General features: G+C 45.4%; 1 protein-coding gene across 6 annotated transcripts in view; it reads right to left on the bottom strand.

The window, feature by feature from the left end:
• The window catches only part of CDK12 (cyclin dependent kinase 12), an 80,816-nt gene that overhangs the window by 4,530 nt on the left and 51,170 nt on the right, over positions 1-25,116 (bottom strand). Inside the window, exons 14-17 of one of the 6 annotated variants that reach the window (XR_013487212.1) lie at positions 18,094-18,217; positions 17,174-17,242; positions 16,959-17,060; positions 16,572-16,676 (exon numbers count right to left, since the gene is read on the bottom strand). The gene's annotated coding sequence lies outside the window, so the exon portion shown is untranslated. Of the gene's footprint in view, positions 1-16,571; positions 16,677-16,958; positions 17,061-17,173; positions 17,243-17,705; positions 17,981-18,093; positions 18,218-25,116 lie in introns of those variants that run through there. The other 5 variants (XR_013487213.1, XR_002326651.2, XR_013487211.1 and 2 more) reach the window with 5 other exon arrangements.

The following is a 25,116-nucleotide window of genomic DNA, read 5'->3' as shown; positions in this document are numbered from 1 at the left end:
TCTTTTCCAAGGGAATGGCATAGTTATTCTTGCCTTCTTCAAGATCAAGATTGCCTCTTTTGGGGGAGGGAGTTGTTGGAAAAACTCAAGGTGCCCTGAGAAGTGGGTCTTTTCCTTATGGATGAATGTCTCTTCAAAGAAGTTCAGACTGGAAATAGCTGGTTATGAAAATAAAAGTGTCCTCTCCAAGGCCTCCAAGATCTCAGCCCCTAATTCCCCCACTTTCTAGGGCAGGAATTAGGAAGTATCAGGTTAAAGAAGAATCATATTTGTACTAATCATTCCCTCTGCAACACTGAATGATGACTGTATCATCTACGTTGTCCCAATATTATATCACCAAGATAACGCCAAGGGCTGGTAGAAAAATTAGTAATGACCCTTAAGGCCTGGCTTCTGAGGCTGCAAGTAATTTGGCAAGACTGGATTATCTTGCCTCCTTTGAGATTAAAGTGGTGGTCCTCTTTTAGGAAAGGGGCAGATAGGTGGCCCAGCGGATAGAGCACTAGGCCTGGAGTCAACCTCAGACACTAGCTGTGTGACCCTGAGCAAGTCACTTAACCCTGTTTGCTTGTTTCCTCTTCTGTAAAATGGAGTAGGAAATGGCAAACCACTCCAGTATCTTTCCCGAGAAAACCCCAAATGTGGTCACAAAGAGAATGGAGGCAAGAAGAGGTATCTTTACTGATGAAACACCAGCCGACCCAGGAATGCTCAAAAGGAAGAGTGAAGCTATCCTACTCAGGATATTGGGAACTGATGACATCTGGCCAGCTAGAGATCAGGCGGTAACTAGAATATGGCATCTCAATTCCCTAGCATGCCAGTGCCAATTTTAGGTTTTCTACCTGTCAGCCTCCAGCTATGCTCAGAGGCATGGGGACGGACATGGTGGTTTTGCTAGTCTCTTGTACCTCGTCTCTAGCTTGCCATGGCCCCATTTATCACGGAAATTGGGGGGAGGTCATAAGAGTTAATGGTAGAGTGTGATATTGTGTTAGATGGTACCCCACTGATCATATTCTGGAATGGGAGCTACTTCACTTGTCATGTAGAAATGAAGAAGAATCCTCAACCTTAGGCAACAGCTCCTTCCTTTCTCCTTAGCAAAGAGCTCCTCTTATCTTAGACCCGCTTCTGGATCACAGTAGAGTTGAATACCCAAGGACGACTTCCTATTTTCTTCCCTAGAAAAGAGCAAAAAGGCTTTCCTCCACATTTCTAGTTGTTTCCAATTATCTTTTGCCCCTACTCCAAGCCTACCTTTGCATGGAGGGCCCAAAGGGATTCTATCTTGACCTATGCTACTCTCTTATTTCACTTGTGCTTACAAATTCATCTCCCTTTCACCCTAATCATATGGGGAAATTTGTGTCTTCTATCTTGTCTTACATCCTTTATAGGACAGATTTGTCTGGAGGTATGGGAAAGGATAAGATTCTTTTGGGTGTGTGTGAATAGGGTGCCCAAGACACCGCCCTTAGTAGGGAGAATGTAGCCTGGGGTAGGTGGTGAGATTCTAAGCTACTAAAATCACAGACCCACTGGGCTGCTCCACCTTCTAGGCAGCTCTGAAAGTGACCAAAGGAAACCACACTATTGTATGGGAGCTGTGTGGGTTTGGGCAGGCTCTGGAAAGCTCATCTCTATCCAGGTACTTCTATACCTAGCCTATCCCAGATAGAGAAGAATCTAGAGAAGGGAAGTCATAGAATTCCATCAGTCTCCCATTCCTACATCTCATAACTGCTTGAGGGAATCAGAGGCAGCTAGGTGGCACAGCAGATAAAACAATGGACTTGGAGCCAGGAAGACCTGAGTTCAAATCCAGCCTCAGATACTGGTTAGTTGTGTAACCCCGGACAAGTCACTTATCCTCTGTTCACCTTAGTTTCTTGGCCTTTAAAATAGGGAAAACAATGGCACTTACCTCCCAAGTTTGTTGTGATGATAAAATGAGATAATATTTATAAGTGTTTTGCAAACTTTAAAGTACTATATAAATAATTTGCTAGCTAGCTAGCCACACAACATCTACCTATCTTGCTGCAATCTTACAGTATTTCCTGTTCTTAGAGGAGGTAGGGGATAGAAGGCAGGTCATGACCTCTATCAAGATACCAGAACTCAGTATTAAGAGGAATGGCTTCTCCTTCCTTCTTTCTGGGGAGGCCACCTCCAAGGCTTACTGGGCCCCTGTGCTTGCAAAGAGAATAAGAAACCACCACAAAATCTGTTAGAAATAGATCAGAGATGACGGGCCCCCAGGAGATGATGGACCGAGAGGGATATGCAGGAGGGAACACACCCTTTCCCCTGACCTAAAAGACATAGTTGATGATGAACTCTCTCTTCACTGTTTCTATTTGGTCATCCCCAGGCCTGACATTGGACTTGGAAGGAGTATGAGAACAGAAAGGATCAGTCTTATCTGCCATGCTTGGCAGAAGGCATTACCCATTCAGCTCTGCATGTCTAGTTGGCACTCCATGAGCCTACCCCCTCCCTTTGGCCACGGGACCTTCGGGTTTGGGTTAAAATGATGTCTCTGTAATCATTTTAGTGTGAAGTTTAACCAAATTTAACTCATAGCCTTTTCTATTCTTTAGATGTGTCTGGCTGGGCATACCAGTCTCTGTTCATCCCTCCAGTTCTAACTGCACCCTTTCCAGGCTCCCCTCTTGGGCCCAATGTTAAACCCAGTCAGCCAAATTCAGGTTGTTAGATATTTCCCAGGGAGGTGAATAACCTTGTGGGGAGGACACCCAGGTCCTTTGGCCATCTAGCTTCCAAAGGAGCTAAGGAAGTTACTGAAAAAACTCCTGATTGACCACTGTGAAAGCCTATGAGAATGGAAAGCACTTGGGCTTTCCAAAGGCTGGAAACAGCATGAAGAAGGGAGAATTAAGAGGGTGTCCTTACTGCATCCTATCTCATTCCACTCAAGTGTTCCTACTGCTCACCTTAGCCATCCTCTACAGGCAAGAGAGGGTTAAAGGTATGGTATGGGCAAGCTATAAATTTCCCATCAGAGTGTGGGGAGAGCAGGACTTGGGGGGGGTGTTTGGGGTGGTGGTGGGGAACTGGGAAAAAGCCAGGAGGTTGTCTCTAGGTAACAATAAACACTGCGAGCTAGGAGCAGCTGTTACACTTACTCTCTCTGCATCACAATGCTGAAATAACACTAATAAACCAGTGCGCCCCAACGCATGGGCATACACTCAGACACTCGGTACTCAACCCAGCAGTGACACTAGCCCTCCCACCTCCATCCTAGGGGCTTGCCCTCTGCCCCAGTTCTCTCTTTGGAGTCCCAGTTCAAGGCATGCCAGCAGCCAGACCACTCATTGTCCTAGGCATCTTTCTGAGAACGAGAACAGACAGACCCCTTTAGGCTGGAGTTCCCTTAGATAAGGGGAGGGAGAAGCTGGGAGTTCTGTGTAGAGATCTTAGGGGCATGTGTTTGAGGGGAAAAGAAATAGAAAAGATGAGGGACAGATGACAACTTGTCTGTGTCCCGGGTTGGGTGTGTGTGTGTGGTGTGTGTGTGTGTGTGTGTGTGTGTGAAGTAGCCAGGATAGGATGGGTCAAAGAGAATTTGGTCACTGGGTAGGAGTGGGGGTGGAAGAATCAAGAGAATTGGAGGGGGGGGAAGAGAGCACTGAATGGGGCACTCAGGAGTGTGGCTTCAATGCTTTCCTGAAGCTAAGCCTCTTTATTCCTTCCCTGATCCCACCTTGTTTCTCAGCAGCACTATCTTGATATCTAACATCAAGTCTGGTGTTGGTTTGGGGCTGAACTTTATTCTGGAACCTCCCAACAGGCCCACCCGAGGTTTGTGATCCTGCCAAGCCAAGCCTGTCTGCTGCCAGGAAGAGATGAGATGGTAAGGAGATGGGTGAGGATCAGCCCTGTTTTTGTGCACAGATACGAAGTGGCTGGTCTGTTCTTCTCTCCACCCTGAAGCTACTCTGGATTTCTAGGAATGGCCACAGGCAGAAGTGCCCCATTCCTCAGCTGGAGAACAGAGCTGCTGACACAGAAAGGAACAGGAAGAGACAAATGAAGAAGTAGGGTCATCAACTGATGTAGAACCTCAGCCATACACTCCTCCCTTCCCATAGCCCTCCCCTCTTCCCAATTCACACGGAGCAGAGATTCTCATGGAACAAGATAGATTCCTGACTATTGCAATTCTTTAGGGGAAAGAATCATTGGGCAGTTATTTCCCTATATTAACTCTCCGGCAAAGAAAGCCAGTAACACAGAGGGGCAAATAGGGGAACTAGGCTTCACCGTGGAGGGTGCCCTCTAGATGGACACTCAATCTGTCTTTTCTCTGGTTAGGCAAGTGGTCAAGGCCCTATGGTGATGCAGTGGATAGAACTGGGACTGGCATCAGGAAGACCTGGGTTCAAATATGGCCTCAGACACTTACTATGTGACTCTAGGCAATCATTTAACTCTGTTTGACTCAGTTTCTTCACCTGTAAAATGACCTGGAGAAGGAAAGGGCAAACCACTCCAGTATCTTTGCCAAGAAAAACCCCAAATGGGGTCACACAGAATCAGACATGACTGAAATGAATGAACCTTCTTAGCTACTTTTTGTACCCTCAGTATCAGTGCCCCTTCATCTAGTAATAAAGAAGCTAAGTGGCACAGATAAGAACATTAAACCTGAGGTCATGAAGACCTGAGTTCCAATTCTGCTTTACATATTTACTAGCTGTGTGGCCCTGGGTAAATCATTTAACCTGTCTCATTTGTAAAATGAGGATAATAACAGAAACTACCTCACAGTGTTGTTGTGAGGATCAAATAAGACAACGTGTAAAGGGCTTTGCAAACCTTAAACGGCTATATAAATGCTAGCTAGCTATCATCATCATCATCATTAATGGGTGTTGTGTTTCTGAAAAGGGAAAACATCTCAGTACCTGGCATAGTGCCTAGCACACAGTAGGCACTTAAATGACAGCTGACTGGCTGACATTTGCAGGCTATACCACAAGGAGTCAGGTAGGAAGTGGACAGGTATAGGAAGAGGCTGTGTCAACTTCTTGAGAACACACTCTCACTCATTTCTTCCTATTCCTCCAACTCTGGTGACTCTTACAACCTCTTTTTCTTCTGTCTTTACTCTGGAAATTTCAACCCCTCCAATTTGGGCATAAATAGCCACCCACCCTTCACTGTCTTTTCTCACCCCTTTACCTCTTCCCCTTGCTTTGGAGGGCCATTTATGCCTCTGTGACAATCCTCCTTGTCATATATATTCTCAACCACCTGTGTACATATCAAAATAAGAGCTACCTTTTCAGTCCCAATTCTGCCTCTCCTGGTGTTTATTTCCAGGGAATAGACTGGCAAACCCTGCTGGTAAACCCTTCAGGTGCTGTCTTCTCTTCAGGAAGCTACCTTACCCTTCCACCCAGTAGCCACAGTTCAGAATGTGTGCACAGAGGGGAGCAACTGAGACTGTCACGGTAACCTCTCTTTTGGAAGGCACACTGGGGCCATGAGAGCATAGGGGTTGGGGGATACCTGGAGACCTCTACTATGAGAATAAAAATAGAAGGGCAGGGCAGGTTCAGTCTTCCTCCAGTATATTGTACTCTTACTTCATGCAGGGATTTTCCTTTATGACATATCATCCCATTTCACATCCACCTTCCCCAACAAGAAGCTAGGGTGCTGGAACAGGTCTCATCTTTTGGTTGGTTGTTCATATACCGCTTCTTCCCCTCTGAATCACCAGAACCTTAAATTCCATGGAACTGCTGGCACCCTCATCTTACCCCAGTGGACAGGCAGGTGCATAAACAGAGAATCCCAGCCCCCGAAAAGTCTGACCCCGGTCCAATCCTCCATGCCCAGGAATCTGTCATGCAGAACCACCAAAGGAGAATGAATAAGCAAGAGATTGTGAGAATGAGAGAGACACCCCAGCACGTGCTCTGTGTTGGAGCAAATCAAAGCCCGGCTTGCTTGTGCTGTTGAGAGGGATAGCCAGAAAAGCTGGCACGGGAGGGCACACAGCTTTGTTGGCACAAGAGAAGAACAGGGATGAGAGGGTGGAGACTGCTCCAGGAGCAGGCATCTCCGCCTGGCTCTTTCTGGTGGCTGTTTCTCCCTCTGCCTTGGTCTTTCTCTTTGGGTGCTGGTGAGCAGTGTGGCTTTGTCATCACTACTCTTCTTTTCGCAGGCCTCACTACCACCTGCCTTCCTTCCCTTCCCTTCACTCTAGGAGTCAATAGGATGGGGAGCTGGAGAAAGGGAAATGTTTAACATTAGGAACCCTCAAATAAACTGAGGTAATAGTAGGGCTCATCATAATCAATAAGACAGTACTTTCTTTAGCTAATTCTACACCAACCAGTTGTCATCCAGTCTGGCCCCATCCAGTTGCTGTCTTCTCTCTTCTGCCCTCAGGTTCCCTATTTGTAAAATAAGGGCCTTGGACTTAATATGAATGATATTTAAAATCCTTTCTATCTTAGTATAAGATGGAGGAGGAATGGTTAGACAACAATTGTTTGGGGGGAGCAGGGAAGGTCTGGGTAGTCCAAACATTCTGGAAAGCAATCTGAAACTATGCCCAAGAGGCTATTAAACTGTGCATATTTGACCCAGCAATACTGCTACTAAGGCTATACCCCAAGGAGATTAAAAAAAAAAGGACCCACATGTACAAAAATATTTATGGCAACTCTTTTCGTAGTGGCAAAGAATTGGAAACTGAGAGGATGCCCATCAATTGGGAAATGGTTGAACAAGCTGTGGCATATGAATGTGACAGAATACTATTGTAGTATAAGAAATGATGAAGGGAATGGTTTCAGAAAAACCTGGAAAGACTTGTATAAACTGATACAAAGTGAAGTAAGCAGAATCAGGAGAATATCATACACAGTAACAGCAATATTGTAAAGATAATCAGCTCTGAAACTTAGTAACTCTGATGATCACAATGAACCCCAATTCCAAAGGACTTGTGAAGAAACATTCTATCCACCTCCAGAAAGACAACTGATGGACTCAGAGTACAGATGGAACCATCTTTTTTTCTTTTCCTTAATTTTTCTTCTTTTCTTTTCTTTTTTTTTTTTTTTGGTGGGGGAGAGAGAGGGAACAGGCTAGTGTAGAAATTTGCTTTGCATGTCTATACATATTTGCAATAGGTTTTGTTTTTCTTGTCTTCTCATGGGGTGGGTATGGAGAGAATTTGGAACTAAAATAAAACAAAACAATAGTCTCTGCTTAAAAAATAAGAAAAAAAGATCTGGGATTTTTGGTGGGACTGTAAGCTCAATATGAGTTGACAAGCAATATGGGGGGCAAAAATTAGCTCTCTTGACTCTGGGCTTAATTAAGAGAGATACAGCTTCCAGGAATAAAGAGATTGTACCATTCATCCACAGCACTCTGCTTTGGTCAGACCACATATCAAGGGTATTGTGTCTAGTTCTGGACACCACAATTCAGGAAGCACTTTGATAAGCTAGAGAATAACCAAAGGAGAACTCCAGGATGGTGACAGGCCTCAAGTTCATATACGTCTTATAAAGACAGAAGAAACTGGGCAATGTTTAGGTTGCAGAAAAGAAGACGTGGAATAAGATAGCCGCCTCCTAGTATTTGCAGGGCTGTCACATGAAAAAGAGATTAAAATTTGTTGTGTTTGGGCTCAGAATTAAGAAGCAGGCACAATTCATGGAAGTGATAAAGAGGTAGTTTCAAACTTAATGTTAGGAAATAATTTCCTGACAATTACAGTTTTAAAAAAAAGAGAACTGGCTGCATCAGGATATAGAGGGTCTCACTTATTAGAGGTCTTCAAATAAAGGCTGGGTCAATACTTTTGTACACTGTAGTGAGAAATTTTTAGGCATGGGTTGGACTATTCTGTCAATGAGGTTCCCTGAGAATTCTGAAATTTTGTGATTCTCTTCTCTTTTCTAAGAGAGAAAGCATTCTGGCAGAATGCTTAGACCTCTGAGTTTCAATCTGTACCTTGGTCTCTTGCTTACCCCCAAGGCTAGGCCCCATGCTGCAGACACCAGTCTCTCTCTGCCCCAGATGGTGACAACCCCCATATGTGAGTGGCAACCTCTGCCTACACATTCTTTGTCCAAACCAGGGAACCTAGTCAGAGTTGGGAAAGGACCAGGTTTGATACTTCTTAGAGGAATGTGGTGAATTCAAATGGAAGTGATTTGGGGGCTTAGAGAATCTTTTTGATAATTTCAAATGTCTATGTGAGGGGACTAGGTATGAAAAGAAGATGGCAGAGTGAAGGGAAGGGAGTAGGCTTGTGAAAAATCTACCCTTTCTCCCAGTCCTAACATGTCCCTCCCACTAAGTGCTCTCCCCCTTCATTCCAGAGCAGGAATCAGCTCTGTAAACAACCACCACAAAATAAATTCCCCAACCAACACTAAATATTAATGCTTTGCCCTACATTGAATGGCCAGCCCCTGATGGGGGCCTCAGGCTACACAGCTCTCTCAGTCATACTGGAGGGAGTAGCTTTCATTCCTCCAGTGCCATCTTAGTTTACCCAGATGACAGCATTCCCCCTACCCACAACTTCTGGCAAGATTTTTCCCTGCTGGCCACTGTCAACAGGCTGGAAGTAGGTGAGAGGGCACTTTCCCTCCTTAGTGGGTAGAGGTAGAGGGAAGGATGGGGCTTGTCAGTCTTGGTCTCTGATGGGCATTCCTGAAAGGCAGATTCTAGATAATCAAGGGTAAGAAGGATTTAGCAGGCAGAGTTCTGCTGCCAGGCACTAGTATGGATGCTCCAGGGGCCTGGAGCAGAAAGGGCACTTGGGAGACAAAACAGGATGATGGGCCAGGAGACAAGGCTAGATTGGGGGGAGGAGAGGGTTTTGGGGGATAGGTCAGAAGCACATGGATAGAATTTCCGTCCAAGTAACCCTTGCCTCACCACCCTCCTACCTGCCTACCCTATTACTTTGGCATCACCATGGCCTAATGAATCAAAGAATGGAGAATGCTTATCACATACGGACAGGTGGGATGATGTCAGGAAACACCTCCCTCAGATTTCTGGCCCTGATGGCTGGCCCTCAAAGTGCCCTAGCAGACAGTTGCCAGAACCTGGTGGGCAAGCCCCCTTCTGCCCAGCTGGTAAAGGAGGCAAAGGATGAGCAACATTCTATGCTTTGCAAAAAGCTTCCTTGACAGTGCCTGTTAACGACTCAGTGGACATTAACAGAGGGGTCGGGGCAAGGGATTTTTGAGGAGTGAGGAGGTGGAGCAAAGACACTGATGTAGGGTAAAACCTAACTAACTTTGAAATGGACTCAAGGTGAGGGGTGGAAAGGCAGGGGCATGGGAGACACACTGACATATGACTTTTCAACCCATAGTTTACTCTGGTTTCCCCAGATTCTTGTGTTACAGCAGGAGAGCGTAACACAAGGACTTCTTAATTGATAAGGTCATGAGGCATGAGTGAACAATGGTGGCAGAATGGACAGAAAATGACTTACCTTTGGTCCCATAACTGGTCAGTATCAAAGGCAGATCTCTTCTGATTCCAAGTCTAACATTCTTTCCACTTTGCCATGTTATATTTCTGTAACATGATTTTTCTTGGGGCTAGATTCAGGGTCCTTAACCTTTCTTTTTTTTTTTTTTGCATGGTAGACCCCCTTTCCTTTCGGCAGTCTAGTGAAACCTATAGAACCCTTCTCAGAATCATGTTTGTTTTTTCTTCTTCAAATTCATAATTGAAGGAAATGCAGAATTTTAGTTAGAGATTAGTGAAAATAAGTATGTAATAATTTTTCCATCTAAGTTCATACAACCCTTGAAATCTATCCATGGATCTCAGGTTAAGAAGCACTGGTTTAAATGCTGATAAGAGTAGAAGAGATGGAATGACATCTGGCAATTGGCAGATGAAAGAAATGCCAATATCCTTAACACTCCGTAAAAGCTATACCAGCATCCCTTTCCCTCCCTCTCCATCCCTCACTGCCCCACCTCGTGATGTTTTTCAGATATTTCCAACTTGATGTCCCACTGACATCTGAAAGGCAACATGTCCAAAATGGAACTCTTTTATCTTTCTCCCCCAAACTCAGCCTTCTTATCTTCCCAATTTCTTTCAAGGGCACCACTGTTCCTCTAGACATACATGTTCACAATCTGAATCATCCTTGACTACTCACTCCTCTTTAAAAGGCAGCATTGCCTAGGATATAGAAGGGTGGACCTGGGAGTCAGAAAGACCCAAGTTCAGATTCTACCTCAGATACTAGCTGTATGACCCTGAACGCATCATTGAACTTCCTTCGGCCTTGGTTCCTCACCTGTAAAGGCCCTTCCAGTTCTAAATCGATGATCCCATGACCCCTCACCCCTATGTCCAATCAGTCACCAAATCCGAGTGATTCTTCCCTCCATAATACCTTTCCCACTTGTCCTTGTCTTTCTATTCACTTGGCTATGGCTTTGGTTTAGGTCTTTACCACCTCTTGCCTGGACGATCACAATAGTCTCCCAGCCTCTAGTCTCTCACGTCTCCAGCTGCTAAAGTCATATTCTTTTTTTTTTTTTGAGATAAGGAGGGGTTCTTCACTTTTATTTTATTTATTTATTTTTTAGGCAATTGGGATTAAGTGACTTGCCCAGGGTCACACAGCTAGTAAGTGTCACATGTTTGGTCTGAGGCCAGATTTGAACTCAGGTCCTCCTGACTCCAGGGCCGGTGCTCTATCCACTGTGCCACCTAGCTGCCCCTCAAAGTCATATTCTTAAAGCACAGGTCTGACCATGTCACTTCCTTGCTCAGGAAGCTTCAGTAGCCCCCTGGCATTCAAAGCCCACTAGTGTCTGAGCTTACCCTTTTAGACATATGTTACTCCTCTTTACACATGCTCTCCTCCAGGCAGACTGGCTTGGCTGTCCCTCAGATACAAAATTCCACTTCCTCCCCCCACACTTTTGCACAGGCTGTCCCGCACATCTGGAACACACTCCCTCCTCACTCCTACCTCTTAACATACACAGGACTGTAGACTCAGGTCTGGAAGGGCCTGCAAAAGCCAGCCGGTCCAACCCCATCCTTTCATGGATAAGGAATCCCTTGCCTCCATCCAAGTTCCTGCTAAACTTTTACTTCCTGCATGAGGACTCTTGTGATGATCTCTTCAGCTGCTGGACCTTCCCTTCCAAAATGACTTCTGAATATATTTTGTGGGCAGGCAGGTGGCTCAGTGGATAGAATGCCTGGCCTGGAGTCAGGAACACCCCCTCCCTGTTCAAAGCCAGCCTCAGACATGTACCAGCTTAACCCTGTTTGCCTCAATTGCTTTATCTGTAGAATGAGCTGGAGAAGGAAATGGCAAACCACTCCAGTATCTTTGCCAAGAAAACCCCAAATGGGGTCACAGAGTCTGAAAGGCTGAACAACAACAAAATCTAATTTGCATTTTACTTATATGTGGTGGTGGTGGTGGTGTTGAAACCAATAGGCTGTAAGTAAGCTCCTTGAGGGAAGGGACTGTCTCCTTTGTTGCACACAGCCAAAACTTTAAAAATGCTTGTTGGCTGAGGGTTTGTGTTGGGAAGGGAAGGAGGGGGCACTATAGGGAGGAAAATCAGCATTCCCCCCTCCCCTACCCCTTCTTTAACATACCTTCTGTGCACATGCTCACTCTAATAATACATAGGGCAATACTTCCACACCTTTTGTAGAAGGTTTAATGCATGGCTGTGGCCAAAAAAAGCTCATTACCTGGTGGTCAGCCTCTCTGAACTTGGCTGGCCAGGCCTGCTGATGACAGTGCATTGCTAAGTAAGGGCTTATAGCCTTTCCAGCTTGGTAGGGCCTGATAGGACTCACCCTCAGCTGGCACGGGCTTCCAGAAGCTTGGGGGTCACCTCCATGCCCCAGGAAGGCATTGGAGAAGGACTTTCGTGAATAAGCTTCCCCTTGTCTTTCTGAAAATGCCAGCAGTAGGGACTCAAAGCAGGCCCCTGGGACAGGGTTTGCACCAAAAATGCCCATGTTGTAAGGTAAAAATGAATTGGGTTGGCCTCATTTGCATAGTGTTTTGCATTTAATCTCCATGGTACTCATTTCATGTCAAAATGCATAGAAATGTCCCCAGGCCTCATCCCTCTCCCCCTAGAACCCTACTGCTCCAAATGCCCTGTTCCTCACCCTGACCTCCCTGGACCTCTGTCCCTCTGCTCATCAAAATTCTCCTAGCCTCTCCTGGGTCAGACTGGACAGGTCCAAACTGACAAAAACTCCTGGCTGGGCTCTGTCCAGAAACTTGAACCCTCGACAACTTTATTCCTTATCACTGTTCCAATTGGTGCTCGAGATTCCTCCTGGGCCTGAGCAAGCTGATGCTACCCCATCCTGACTGGCACCTCCTCCACCTCTTTGCTTTTGGTGCCAGAGCGCAAAGTGGCCAGTGATTGATGGGCCTGCGCTCCCGGTAACCGCACCCAGTGGCCCAATCCTCCTCCCTTCTCCAATCCCTCCCCTGTCCCTATTCAGAGATCAGATTGTCTCATGTCGGTCCCTGAGGTCCCATTAATTAAAAATACATCCAATTAAATGGCAGGTGAAAATGTGCTATTGGAGCTCTTCCCCCCCAACATCCAGCCTAGGCTCTCCCCCACCCCCCCACCCCCTTTAAGGCTCAGCTGTGCTTTGAGCTGAGAAAAAAAATACAGAGATAGAGAGGAGGAAAGTGTGTGTATGTGGGGGGGTGTCTGAACCTCTGCCAGGGTAGCATGTGCCAGCCTGGGAGGGTGGCATCATGCCCTGGTGTCTAATTTCTGTGGGTGTGAGGAGGTCTCATCAGTTGGGCACCTACCCCTTCCTCTCTTAAAGGGGCAGGGGGGCATTGAAACTCACAGTTCCCTTTAACTTAAGCATGGCCAGCTAGGGGAGATGCAAATGGTGGAAGGGCTTTGGGGGAGCTGGGGAAGGAATCAAGCATCCTGTCTTTAGTATGCCCCCTCTACTCCTTGCCCCACCCCCCAATCTGAGAAAGAGATAATGAGGAGCCGCCTGGGGACCCAGGTGGCAGAGTATGGTGCTGTTCCCATGTCCAGCTGTGCTTGCCCCATGCCCCCTGAAAAGATGGGCAAGGAATGGAGGCGGGGGAAGGATGTCACACATCGATCAGATAGGAGCAAAAGACAGACAGAAATAGAAAGCAGATGGACAGGGCAGGCAAAGTGGCTAGATATGCGGACAGAACATAGCTGGGGTCTTTTATCCCCAGCCCCAAGGGTAATGGGCTTTGTTCTTATTGAGGAATTTGCCTGTTTTATTTACTCTTCCCCCAGGGAGAAGGAAGCAACAGTGTCCTGAGTCTCTAGGCACTATGGATAGTGGCCTGGCATCATGGGAACATATCTGGACCGGTCTGGGGAAGGCATCCCATATTGATAGGCACTGCCTACCTCATTATCCTTATTTTCTCACCCTGGTGAGCACTCTGGCTCCACCTCTTCAGCACTGGTAGCCCTCAGATGCCAGTTTAGCCAGCCACATGGGTGGTGAAGAGGCAAACTGGAGGAAGACCGTCACCCTCTGGGCATTACAAAAGTGAGGGGTCCTCCAGGACCACTGGGAGAGCCCTTAGAGAGACTCTGGTGGGGAAAGGGGCTGAGTATTGAAGGCTGTCAGATTCAGGGGCTCCTGACACTTGAACCTGTAGTCAAAGCCTGAAGCTTCTAGATCAAGAGGTAGGTTGGAGAAAAGGAGGGAACCCAGACAGCCTAGGGTCCCCCACCCAGCTTCCTTGGCATCCTCAGTGCCTCTTCACTTTAACGCTAATTGGAGATTTTAATCTGTGCTGCTGCTCTGCTCGGGGTGCTTGGGGTTGGGGGGGGGGAGCGCCAGCTGTGCAGTAATTCCAGCAGCACCGACTGTTTAATCAAGCTGTCCGCCTGGGGAGGGGGCCATAGGCCGGGAATGGGGATAGGAATGGGGGGGGTGGAACCTCTGTCCTCTTTACCTCCTGCAGCCTGGCAAAGCTCCATAGGCTTTGGTTCAAACGCAGAGGTCCCATCTCTTGCCCAAGTCATAGCACAGATAACCACTGGAGCCATGGCTGGGCCCACCCTTTCCGGTGCTTTGTGGCACAGGGGGGCATTTCATGGTCAGGTAAGATGCGGTTGGGCCCCATTCTCTCCGTGTTATCTTCATGGCTTGGTCCCCAGAGGTGCCAGATCTAGAGCTGGGAGGACCTCAGAGGAGGAAACCTGTGACACAGTGACTAGCCCAAGGTCTCACGGTGAAGTGTCTGAGGCAAGATGGGAACCCAAGCCTTCCTGACCTAGCGCAGCAGCGGGCTTGAGCCGAGGCAGACTGTGACGAAGGATAATGAGGCCCATGATCCCGATCTGTTCTCATTCATCAAACATTTATTGCACACATACTAAGTGCAAAACTTCATGCTTTTCCTCCCTGCTAGGCTCCTTCACTAAGAAATGACCATTTACAATGGCTTGGAGTTTATAAATCACTTTCCTTACAGCCTGTGAAGTAGGCTGTATGTGTAAACGTGCATATATATGAACATGCACGTGCATACATGCAGGCACACATGCACAGATATACACGTAGATATGTACATACATATACATATATGTGTATACACACACACACGTATAATTAACGCCATTTTGGAGATGAAGAAACTAAGTCAGCTGTAAGAAACCATGGGAGGAAGGTTATTTCCTAGAGAAGTGAAGATTCCCTACAACTATGAGGACTGTGCTGGAGAAGACTTTTGGGAGTTCCTTGGACAGCAAGGAGGTCAAATCCACCAATAAGTAAAGAAATTAATTCATACTCTTTTTCAAATACTGAACCTTAAATACTTTGGCCAGATAATGACAAGTCAGGACTCAGAGGAAAAGACTCTGATGTTGGGAAAGATGGAAGGCAAAAAGAAAAGGGGATGGCAGAGGATGGGATGGATAGAGAGTGTCATGCAAACAACAGGCATGAACCTGGACAGATCTCTAGAGATAGTGGAGGACAGAAGGACCCGGCATACTATGGTTCAAGGTGTTGGACACAAATGAACAACTGCACAACCTGCAGGGCTGGTAGAGGAGTTGCTCTGCTCAGAGACAAGAGATAGATGGGTGCTCTTGGAAAGGTCATGCTGGACCCCTAGGGAACTGATCGTAACCTAAAAGTCTGAATGCCCCTATTGTTTTCAGGGAAGTTCAAGGCACTTGGGACCCAGAGACAAGAGGAGGGGGAGTCTTTGATGCTAGGCTGCTGGGAAGTATCCAGGGACTCCACCCATGAATACTGCTTCTCCATGGAAAGGACAAATAGTGCAGGCTATTTCTTTGGTTTCCAAATAAATGTTATATTTCTCTAGAGAGGAAAAGATGCCCCCTCACCCAAGTTCTACCCTTTAAGTATTGCCCATGGGGCAGGCTTTTAAATTGGCAGGCAGTGCCCTCGTGTGGCAGAAATCAAGACTGCATCCACCCCCCTCAACTCCCCACGGTCAATACTTACATCCCTTATCCTAACCACCCAAGGCAGCAGCTCAGAGGTGACAGCTGGTCAGACTGCTTGTGCTGACAGGTGGTGCCAGAGGTGGGCAGAGAAATGAATTCTTTGCCCCCTGGGCACCCTGCACATAACTGCTCCTTTCCGAGCTCCAAGGATGTCTCCTGACCCTCTACACCTGCCTCATCACTCTAACAGGTCTGGCGAGTTCTAGATAGGGATACTACCTGAGAAGCTCTTAGTCCACACTTGACATACACACTCAGGGCTGATGTCTATATTGTAGGGATTGCTGGTTGACCAGACAGGGAAGTAGAAGAGGGAGGAAGACTACCACAAAGAACGATGACTGCTTTCTAACACGCTGGGAAATGGGGGGAAAAGCCCTGCTCCCTTCCTGCCAGCTCTCCACAGGCACTCGGCCCAGGTTGACACCTGAGCTCTGACAGAGGGTGACATCTGGTGGCTGATTCCTCCTTATGGCCAACATACTCTCCAGTCCCTGGGGAAGTTCTGGGAATTAGTGGAATATCACAGCCTCAATTCCTTCTCCTTGGAGGCACAGCCGAACTCCCTTCTCCAAGCTGGCTGGACATACCCTCAGGCCTGCAGGCCACAGGGTGGAGTGAATCTCCAAGGTTTCAGGCCACTGGTGCCTTCTCATCCACTGGAAAAGGGCAAATGGGGCAGGCTCCCCCCCAAGTCGGGCCTTTTCTTCCCAGCTATCTTCCATTATCTTGTTTTACTGGTTCCTTCCTCCCATACCCAACAAATGAAAGAACTGACTCTTTTCTGTTTGTGGGATATAAAGCTGCTGCAGGAAGGTTTTCTCAGTGGTCAGGACTAGAAGCCACTGGGGCAGAGGGCAGTTGAAAAGAATAAGGACTTTCTTCTCTTTGGAAATATTGAGGGAGGAGAAGAAAGACACTTTTGCCATCATACTATTCTGAGCTAGCTGACAGGCAGTCCTGTTTGGAGGCAGGGAGGGCACCAAGTTGATTTTTTTGTAAGGTTACTTCACTGTGACTTGCCTGGGCCAGGAGCTGGGAGTAAAAGAAGACAGCTGACAAGTCTGTATAAATTCTGGAACAGGATTTAAACTCACCACCCAGGATGTGCTGGGTCTTCATCAAAACCTGAAAGGGAGGCAGAAAAGTAAATTAGTTCAGAAGATAAGGATAGCTCTTCCCTACCCTGGAACAGACTGGCCTTCTTTCTATCCACTATATCAGGCTGCCTTTCTCATTCCCTTAGGGATATTCAAACAGGAACATCCCCACCCCTTCTTCCTTCTTGTGAGGTGCCCCCTCACCTAGGCTAAATGGTCACATTCTCAGATGTCTTCATTCAAAATGCCCCTTTAGACACCCAATGGAAATGGTAGCTTCAGAGGTTAAGTGACTTATCCAAGGTCATACCTTCAGTAAGTGAAAGAATGGGGATAAGACTCCAAGTCTTCAAACTCCTAGCCCAGTGTCCTTTCTCTTATACTATGTATGATGCCTCTGCAGGGATGGTGTCTAAATGGCAAAGAGACAGTATAAGGGTACCCAAATGTGACCAAGGATATTAAGACCTGACAGCTGGGCGGGGCAGCGGTGGGAGTGGGGGTGGAGAGAGGGTATCTATCTACCTAAGGCAGTGGTTGTTCACCTTCTTTGTTTCATGGGCCCCTCTGGCAGTTTGGTGAAGTCTCAGGATCCTTTCTCAGAAAAAAAATGTTTTTAAATATTAAATTTATTAAATTTATTAAATATGTTAAATTAAAAATTAAATTTAAATATTAAAATGTTTTAAACTTACAAAGGAAAACAAAGTTTGGTGAAAATAAAGATGTAACTGTTTTCTCTTTCAAGTTCATGTACCCTTTGAAATCTTAACCCCAGGTACAGAACCCCTGCCTGAAGGGAAGGAGAGGAGCAGCCTGGTATAGTGGATAGAGAGAGGAGGACTGTCTTGGACACAGTAAAACCTGGTTCAAATGTTATCGAACTATGGGATCATAAACAAATCCCTGAAATCTCTTAGTACCCTGAGCAACTCCAGAAGATAATACATTGATAATGGGCAACTGTGGAGAAAATTTCCATACTGGGAGTTCCCCATATTAATGAATATACCCCCCCCATAATCCCCTACCCTCCCCACCTAACAGAAAAGCAGGGAAGAAGAAAGGAGCACAGGGCAAAGGATGGTAGGGTATGTAAAGGATGGAAACCTAGCCTGGAGAAAAGAAAACTGAAGATTAATGACTACTTGGCTGTTAGCCCTTGATGGGTATCCAGAATACAGTAAACACTTCACTGATAGTGAGAACAGAACAATGAGAAGGAAATGGATTGCTACATGAAAGAAGGTGTGAGACTTTCTAACTAGTAGGTATCTGTGGCACCAGGATTAATGACCAAACCGGGGTGACATCATCTCTTTCTCCAAAGATCTAGGGGAAAAAATTTAAAAAAAAAAAAGCTTAGCTTGGTTCTCTTAAGACACTGAGACAAGTGAAAGGGAAGAGCGAGGGGTATTCCACCAAGCTGTGAGACTCTCTCTTACCTGATTTCAGAATCCCAAAAACTTCTAGAAGGATGCCAAGAGGTTTGCCAAGGCTCTAAGTGTGAGATTATTGTAGGCATGGTGCCCATTCCTCAGGAGCCTCCCTTCCTGCTATTAACTTGTTCTATAAAAAAAGAAAAGACAGGTAGGTCAGTATTATAACCATGAAACAAGGAATCCCAGGTCAGAAAAGCTATTTCCAGCAGGGAACACTTAATTGATAAGACATTAGAAATGATGACAATCTTCCCATACCCTTAAACACTAACTCCTAACACCTGAGAAATTGAAACAAGGCAGCAAGTCTTCACTGAGCTCCTGAGTGAATAGTTTTATATCAGACAGGGGAGACACAGGAGGCAGTATGTGCTGGGCAGGTAGGCCACCACTACTACCTTCAGATTGCTGGAAACAACCCAGGACCCTGAACCCAAGACCCTTGGAAATGGCAATGCTTCCAGCTCAGTGCCTTCAGCCATGCTGCTAGGAAGTAGCCCTTGTTCAGATGCAGCTTGGCAACTGTTCCTGCAGGTGCTATATAGCCTCAATTACTGAAACCTCAGAAAAGAAAGTTCTTGTCGGCAAACTCTTTGGCATAATCATACGGTCCAACACCAGAAACAGATGATTTTACCAGTGGAAATGATGCTAAAGAAGAGGTATTAACATCTGCTTTGCCCCCATACCCTAAAGACCATGGGGGCCCTTCCATCTGATAAAAAGCTGAAACCTTTGATATGAGTTGTCTTCCCCATTAGTATGTGAGCTCTTTGAGAGGAGGGATTGTTTTTCTTTTCTAATTGTATCCCCAGCACTTAGCACAGCACTTTACACAATGTATGTCCTTAATAAATGATACATCCATTCATTCATATCAGACACTTGGAGTCCTGAAAAAACAGACATCATTTCCTAGAGGCACTGTGGTATAGATGAGAAAGAACACTGGACTAGGAGTCTGAAGACTCGGAATCTAGTCTTCATTCTATTACTGACTTGCTGTATGACCTTGTATAAGTCACAGTTTCTTAGCCACCTGCTTCACATGAGAGATTATATGTGAAAATGTAAGGTGTTACACAAATGTAAGGTACTCTTACTCCCAACCCAAGATGGCAAACAAAGACATAGACTTTCTCTGCTTTTTTTTTTAACAGCTGGTCTGATGGGGGAGACAAGAAACACATGAATCAACAGAAATTAAAGTGATAAATCACAAAATTATACAAGCAAATTTTGTAGGAAAGATGATTCTTACATTGGATTGGTGGACTTGGTTGGAGTAAGGATGCTGTGTGGACCTAAGGATCACGGGTCCTTTATAGAAGTGTGTTCTAACTTCTCTGAAGGGTGGTTTAGAGACCAGAAAAAGGCTTTGACTATGAGGCAGTTTACTTGGAGTAATTCAGGCGAATAAGAGATATATCCTCTGTCTCCAAGTCAGAGACCAATCTGTATAGAGGCCAACCCCATATTTTGCCCCTTGCCTCACTCCCATCAGCCTTGAGGTTGACAGGACCAGATGGTAAATACAAGGAAATCTGATGGGTAATAATAGCTGGATTCCACCTTATTGGTAGCCTTAGTGATTCACTCCTTGTTTCCACATACCTTGGCTAGTAACTTTGATTTCTAAGCTCTCTAGCTGGCTCTTCCTCTCCTTTTTTCCCTTTATGCCTTGCTCCTATCTTGGAAAAGGCTAGAAATAAGGCTCTTCTAAACTATGCACCCAAAGCAAAAGACTGACCCACAACCACAGTACCTAACAGCTGTCTAGAGTGTCTTCTCCTACCTATCACCAGGTGGAGGCTGCCCCTTCACCTAAGCATATGCACCAGTATACTTTCAAATGGAGCCCCATTATGCTGAGGGCCTATGGATTGCTGCTTCTACTTTGCAGCTTCAGAGATTATTTTGACTTTGGTTCTCTACCTAGTAAATAAGTCTATTCCCTTTCTTCCCTTCTTCCTCCTTTGCATTTCAATGTGTCTGTATTATGACTCAGAGTTCAAACTTAGCAAGAAATTTCTCCTCTCACTAATAATCTTTTTTTTTTTTTGGCCATGCTACTCCCCCATGGGAGGGTGATGGGTGTCCTAAGACAGCTACTACTTAAAGGTGGAGAGCATCAGAATCCTCAGCCATGACCATAACATAACATCCCCAGTCATGTTCCCAAGAGAGCTGGAGCTTGACTCTAAAAATGCCTTTCTCTCAATTTGTATGGTATTTGCATATTATTCATTTAGTGACAAAATGCATAGAAAGCTTCTCAGTTCCTTTTCCCTAATAACTCCCCACCACTCCCACACATCAGCCTGAGTGTCTCATTCTCCTCTTTCTCTCTCTGTATATATGCATATATGTGTGTGTATACATATGCATACACACACACACACACCCCATTCACACATATGTATATCAAATGAAAAAAGTGGTATAGTGGAAAGATCACTGGTCTAAAAGTTCTATCCTGACTTCTGTTCCTAGCTCTTCCAACTAAGTAGCTAGGGAACCTCTGGAACAAAGCATCCGTTTCACTATTGGCTGAGAGGAATTCCTTTCTCTTCTATACAACTAAGAGGCTGTAACAGATGATCTCTATGGCTCCTTTATTCTCCAATATTCCCTGATTCTATAACTTAGCATAACCCTATTTGGAGAACACTCAGCAGGGAAGTATCTAAGCCACTTGAAAGTGATAGACCCACTATTGTCTTTCACTTGGACTTAGCCAAAGGGTACACTTAAGTGAGCTCTAGTGAGGCCTTCCTAGAGACTCTTTTTCTGTCCAGAGAGTTAATCTAAGAAAGCATACCCAACCCCTCCAATTCAAACTCCACTAAAGCTCTAGAGGGTAGACTGAGGTCACTTGGATGGGGATAAGAAGCGAGAAATTAATCTCAACACCCTCTTCAATATTATTAGTACTGCTCGGCCTCTGTTCTTAGGCAGTGACCCTTCATATAACATGACTGAGTAGGCAGAAGAAGAGCATGTGATCACATCTACAGCACAAATATACTATACACTATCCATCTAATAGAAATACATTTTTTGGTCTTGTTTATACCCATTAAGGAGATCCTTCAGAGGTGTGTGTTTAGGGAATGGGACTACAATGACCCAGCCCGCTATCCTCTCCAAAGTCAGAGGAGGAGAGAAAGACAGGAGCCACTTGGCTTCCTATAAATTGTTCTGTCCTTCCTCACAGCTGCAATCAGAAGCTAAGGGCTCCCGCAGGCCCTGTTCTGATCTGCTTCGGGCAAAGGAGAGTTTTTGAAACAGAGAGGACTTGGCTGCAGCCCCGTTTCAGTTGCCGGTGGGGTTGGCTAATGGGCTCGTTCAGTAAGACCCCCGCCCGATACACTAAAGAGTCCCCTGCTGGTCCCCTCCCCATTCCCAACCCAATTAATAAACAGCTTCCCCCCCACTTTATGGCTGTGGGAGCAAAAAAAGATGGAGATACAAACGACCCCAAGGGAGGGACAGAGACAGAGGACTTCCAAGCTCTGAGTAAGAATGTGTTGTATCCACAGACAGATGCTGTCACAGACTGGATACACCCTACTTTCAAAGTTCTAAAGGGGGAAAGAAAGAATTGGCAAAACTTCACATTTTTCTTTCCCACACCCAGGACAAATTGACCAAAACCTGCCAGGCATACCTCCAATAAGCTAGGCTATTGGGATGAGGATATGGCAGTAGTTTCTTCCTTCCTCTCACTTTTCCCCATGTCAAAGAGTACAGCAATTCACTCTTCAAAATTTCAAATGAGTCCTATTGGCTTCAGTGGGAGGACTAGGGCAAAAAAGCACGTGGATTACAGATTTAGAGCAGGAAGGGATGGATCAAGTTAGTCCAACTTCTTCATTTACATATGAAGGGAACTAAAGCCCAGAATGAGGAAGTAACCTCTCCAAAGTGACACAGGCAGTAAGAGAGCCAGGACTTAGAACCTAGTTCTTCAGAGCCTAGGCTCTTGTCACTATACTGTGCCTACCTTATTGAGCCTCATACTAGATATGACCCCAATATTGAAAATGGTCCTGTCTTATAGTAGGTTTATATAGTAATGCCCCTTTCCCCCTAGAAACCAAAACACACCACTTCCCAATGCCCATATCACCACATAATTGGGAGTTATCACTTCCATTTTTCCCATTAAAAGTATCATTAAGTCTTCTTAAGTTTTCCTCTAATCCTGTCCTTTAGTCTCACCAGTACTTATTTTAGTACAGTCCCTCATCACCTACCTCACAGCTAGACAACTGCAACAGTTAATCACCAATGCCTCTGGTTTTAACTCACACTAGAATAATCTTCCTCAAAAGCCATTTTCATTGTCCTTCCTCCACTTAAAAACAAAGACACCCCCTAAATTGTTAAACTAAAACTGAATTTGTAAGACTGACCTTCAAGGCAGCTCTACTAACTTACCAACCTCATTTCTCAGTATCATCTTGTTCTAATCCTGTTAGTTTCATTTACACAGAGCAGGCTCATTTTCATTCACCTACCTTTGGCTGTGCCAACCCAAGTATCTAGAAGGCTCTACCTCTTCTCAGCCACCCCATAACATTCCTTTTAAGTATCTCAAAACATGCTTCCCTCAAGAAGCCGTACTACCCTACTCTCACTTCCCTACAGTATTTTAATTTGTATTCATTAACACGTTTTCGTCAGAGGCATTTTGTCAGGGTCATATCTTAGAATCAGGAAGACTAGGCTTCAATTCCTGCCTTTGACTCATACTGGCTGTGAAAATGAGATAACCTCTCAGTATCCCAGGAAACTCTCTAAGACTATAAGTTACAGAAGTTACTGATTTCTATCAGTGGAGGGAGACTCCATACTGGGGATTCCAACCCCCCCCCTCAAATCACAGGCCTGATCCAAAACCAAAAATATACATTTACTTATGAGTGCTGTTGAAATTGTTTTTTGTTGTTGTTAAGGTTCTTATCTCTGATTCCCACCTCTCCCAATAGGACTCAGGAGCTCCTTAAAAGCTAGGACCATCTCTGATTTCTCTACAGGACTCTATCCAAATCTGTAGACAGTAGACACTCAATATTGTTGAATCATTGCTTCCCCATTGAAATTCTATAAACAAGGGCAAGAACTAAGAGTCCAGATGAATTTTTAGTCTAATGCCCTTTCTAACTCTATCATACTGCCTTTTCTCAGGGAAACTGATTTCTTACATCTGAGATCACCTTGAGGCTCTTGAGGCCCTGAGCATCTTTCCAAGGACTAAAGGGAGGAAAAGAAGGAAGAAAGGAGAGGCATAGAGGCTAGTGTGTGTTCAATATGCATGTGGATGTGTGCATATGTGGGTGGGTGTTCTCAAAACAACCAGGGACACACATATGTGTTGTGCCACCTATCAGACTATTCCTCTCAGCAATCTGGCACTGGATGTGGTCTTCAAAATCACAAATTCAGTTGCCTGACTTCAAAGTAAGCTACAAAAAGAAAAAAAAATGCTACCGATCTATAAGCCACACACCTCGACTTTCAAACAAGCCCAAAGGTATGTGAAGGTTCAGCCTCCCCACTAGGGTTGGGGAAATGCTAGAATGAGAACTATTCCATTCCTTGATCAACTCTTGTATTCACAATCCATGACCTGCGTCCCTAGAATCAGAATCACAACGCTAAAACTTCATTTCCTGGACTTCCGGTAAACCTTGTGCTCATTTTTAAAGGTCTCCAGAGATAGAGATCTCACAACAACCTCTCATGAGGTTCCTCTTTGAGTGTTTACTACTGGTAATGATGGGGTACAGGCTCTGGAAACCCCACCCTTGAACTCTACTGGAATTTTCCCACTTGATCAAATCAATTTCTAGTGAATCGCCTGAGGCATTAATCCTATCAACTGGCCTTTCATTATGGCCTACAACCAATTCTCAATCCTTAATCTAGTCCAGCCTTTCATTGTCCATTACCTCCCCAATGGCCCCAGGCTACTTCCCACCCTTAATCCTATCTAGACCCCATTCTCTTGGTCCAGGTCCCAGTGACTCCCATCAAGACCTTCCCTAGACCCCTCCTCCACTCACTTCAGCCTACTGGCCACTCCCATCATGATCCTCCTTAGGCCCCTCCTCCAGTCACCCCAAATTAATTGGCCACTCCTAGATCCCTCCCACAGTCTTTCCATATCTAAAATACATCTTGTCTCCATTAAGAGGCTGAGATTCAATCTGGCCCATGGCTCGGATTCGATCTAGCCTGCTTGTCCATACAAGCATCACAAATATTCAGATTCCTTGAGAGTCTGGCCAATATGGCAGATCTTTAATAAATCTTGTCTTTGGCTGAAAGAAGGCTTGGGTCGAATTCATTCGGATGGGACCCTTGTGCTGCTATTTCAGGGTCCCAGCAGCACCCCTAAGCTCTAAATCTCAACAGTAAGGCCTTCCTGATGTTTAATTTCACTTTCTCAAGGTTGGCCCTCTATAGTAATAAAAATGTACATTTTGCCATCTTCCAAACAATTCCTTTTAAATGAATGGTTAAAGAAAAAAGTAATTGTTGTAGAGGGTGAGCCACTCTTCCATACTATGGCCGAATTTCTTCTAGGTCAAATACCCTGATACTTTCAACCTTTTCTTTCAGTATCTTGTCTTTTCTACTCTTCTCTACCTTTAATCCAGTATTCAGAGCTACACTGAAGAAGAGAAAATACACTGAAACTAGGTTAGCGCTAACTTAAGAGTAAGCTTAACCTCCTCTCTCCCCCCAAACATTCAAATGGGTTTTATTCTTCCTTCAAGTTCCTAAATAACTCACTTGGGATGCATAAAGAGGCCTAAATCAAGGTCAGCACATGAGTTATGTATCTGACCAAGCCTGGCCTTCTCTAGAATTCCCTTAATCCTGACGCCCAGATCTAGCATGCCAGTCCTATACTTCTAACCTCAGGGGAATACTACTGGTCACTGAAACACAGTGGGTCCCCAGAAAGCAGCAGTTAACCTGTAATCTGTGAACTTTTAAGAAAAATATTTTGCT

This window comes from Phascolarctos cinereus, unplaced genomic scaffold (genome assembly GCF_003287225.1).
Source record: "Phascolarctos cinereus isolate Bilbo 61053 unplaced genomic scaffold, phaCin_HiC Scaffold_5;HRSCAF=322, whole genome shotgun sequence".
Taxonomy (NCBI): Eukaryota; Metazoa; Chordata; class Mammalia; order Diprotodontia; family Phascolarctidae; genus Phascolarctos; species Phascolarctos cinereus.
Note: the sequence above shows the minus strand (reverse complement) of the source record. Positions and strands in the feature narration are given on the sequence as shown.